Genomic DNA, 2,563 nt, shown 5'->3' with positions numbered 1-2,563 from the left:
GTGAGTAGGGCAGTTTGAAAGCAGATATGCCTGTGTGCTGAGGGATGGTTGGAGACAGTGGTGAGAGGTAGTAGGAGAAGGTCTCTCGTACATACCCTTCTGTGCGGGCCACAGGTGAAGGAGGCCAGGGGAGTAGGGTAAGTTTGGGGCACCATGGCCCCAGCCTCTTAGGCATCCCTGTCTGTCCTTTGTAGTGTACATGGAGGAAAGGGGCTGCCTCTAGGGAGGGGCCAGGCCAGGCCAGGTGACCATCTTGACTTCTAGCTGAGGTGATGGTCAGTCCTCACCCTGAGATGCCATCTAACTGGTGATGGAAGATGGCCCAGTGCCTCCTCACTTCTCAAAGAACATGTAGTCAATGAGGAATGTGGTTCCCAGCAGTACAGCCTTCACTCTCACATCCAGATCCAGCGGGAACTGCAAGCCAAAGTCATCTGCATCCGGGAGGGCTTCTTGGAGCAGCCCGCCCCCCTCCCCCCCAAACACACTGCTTGCTGATGCAGCCCACACTGTGGGACTCATCCGGAGTCTTCACCTCAAAGTTGATGTCTGTGCTACAGCCACAGGTCCAGCAGGGCCCCACCACTCGCAGGATCATATGGTGATCAGCATCTTCAATAGATAACTTGGGGAGAAAGGGATGCCAGGTCTGCAGCACATGGCCAATGGTGGTGCCTGGTGGTAAATGTACTTCCATCTCTCGGTCCCTGGAGTCTATCCGGAGTGCACCAGACTGACTGGAAGGGGCTGGTGGGCCCTGCAGCACAGATGTGCACAGTAGTTGCTCTCTTCAGCTGCCTGAACCAGGGGCTTTTCAGCCCCTGAGCACAGTTCATACTGGTTACTTGTCTCCCAGCCTAGGAGCGTTTCCACTCATGCAGCCCTCTGGTGAATCAGAATCTGATCAATTGGCACCAAGAATTCGAGGCCAGAAAGCACCCCAGGCAGTGGCAAGAGAAGGACCCTAAAATAGTCTGGGTGCCCATCGCTCGGAGGCACCTGAGAGCTCGTGCAGGTGGGCCTTTGGTCATTGTTTTTTGTTTCTTTACTACATTCCTTCCATGTGCAGTGATCACACTTCATCTGGAGCAGGGTGGGCGGGGGCCGGCTTGAGTGACCTGGCACTGCTGGCAGTATCCTTTCTTCCTTGTGGAGTGTCTAGGGAGGGGAAGTGGCTGCAGTGCCTGAGGCTGAGTTCCAGGAAGCTGGAAATCTGCTGTTGGGATTGTGCTGGCAGTGCTGGTCCATTGGTGCCTGGCCTGTCCTCTTGAGATGGAACCTGCAGCACTACTAAGGGAACCAGTCCTCAGTTCCACTCCACCTCTGCCACTGATTGATTGGATTCTGAGGGCTAAGAGGATGGACCAAGAGGTCTGCCTTCCAGACACTCACCACCGATTGATCAGCTCCCGCTCCCTCAGCTCCCTAGCCTGTTGTTCAATCATCTGTCCAGTCGTTTAGGTAGTGATGGACCCTGGCTCTTTATATATTAGGATAATATATACTATTAGAATATATATAATATCATAATCCTATAAAATAAAGAGGTAATATGCAAATTGACCCTCACACCCTCACAAGATGGCCTCCCCACATCATCAAAAGATGGCCACCCCCATGTCATCACAAGATGGCTGCCCCCACATCATCACAATATGGCCTCCCCCACATCATCAAAAGATGGCTGCCACAAGATGGCCACCCCCACATCATCACAAGATGGCCTCCCCAACGTTGTCACAAGATGGCCACCCCACGTCATCACAAGATGGCTGCCCCCACATTGTCACAAGATGGCCGGCAAGGGAGGGCAGTTGTGGGCAACCAGGCCTGCAGGGAGGGCAATTGGAAGGGACCAGGCCAGCAGGGAAGGGCAGTTGGGGGCGATTGGGCAGCAGGGGAGCAGTTAGGTGTCAATCAGGCCAGCAGGGGAGTGGTTAGGGGGCAATCAGGCAGGCAGGCAGGCGAGTGGTCAGGAGCCAGCAGTCCTGGATTGTGAGAGGGATGTCTGACTGCCGGTTTAGGCCGAATCCAGCAGGACATCCCCTGAGGGGTCCCAGATTGGGTTGGGTGCAAGCTGGGCTGAGGGACCCCCCAGTGCACGAATTTTGTGCACCAGGCCTCTAGTACATATTATATAATCTATACTAATAATAGAGGAATATGCAAATTGTCTGGGACTCCATCAGTTAGCGACCAATCAGAATGAGGGCGGGGCCATGGCAGAGAGCTATCAGCATGCCTGCACCGGGGTCCAAAGGGCACGGAGAGGAAGGGAGAGCAGATAGACAGTAAGGGGGATCAGGCCAGGAGGGAAGAGCAGATAGGCAGTTGTGGCAATCAGGCCAGAAGGGGAGAGAAGATAGGCTGGGGGATTAGGCCAGGAGGGGAGAGCAGATAGGCAGTTAGGGCAATCAGGCCAGGAGGGGAGGTAAGTTAAGGGGATAAGGCTGGCAGGGGAGAGCAGTTAGGGCCATCAGGCTGGCAGGGGAGTAGTTAGGGGCATCAGGCAGGCAGGCAGGTGAGTGGTTAGGAGCCAGTGTTTTCGGATTGTAAGAGGGAT

At 54.8% G+C, this 2,563-nt stretch overlaps 1 pseudogene across 1 annotated transcript; it reads right to left on the bottom strand.

Moving 5' to 3' along the window:
* Positions 1 to 300: 300 nt before the first annotated feature.
* Positions 301 to 697, bottom strand: LOC308239693 (phospholipid scramblase 3-like; annotated as a pseudogene). The gene has a single exon. The product of its transcript is annotated as a phospholipid scramblase 3-like (transcript).
* Positions 698 to 2,563: the final 1,866 nt, after the last annotated feature.

The sequence above is a fragment of the Plecotus auritus genome (assembly GCF_963455305.1).
Source record: "Plecotus auritus genome assembly, chromosome: X".
Taxonomy (NCBI): Eukaryota; Metazoa; Chordata; class Mammalia; order Chiroptera; family Vespertilionidae; genus Plecotus; species Plecotus auritus.
Note: the sequence above shows the minus strand (reverse complement) of the source record. Positions and strands in the feature narration are given on the sequence as shown.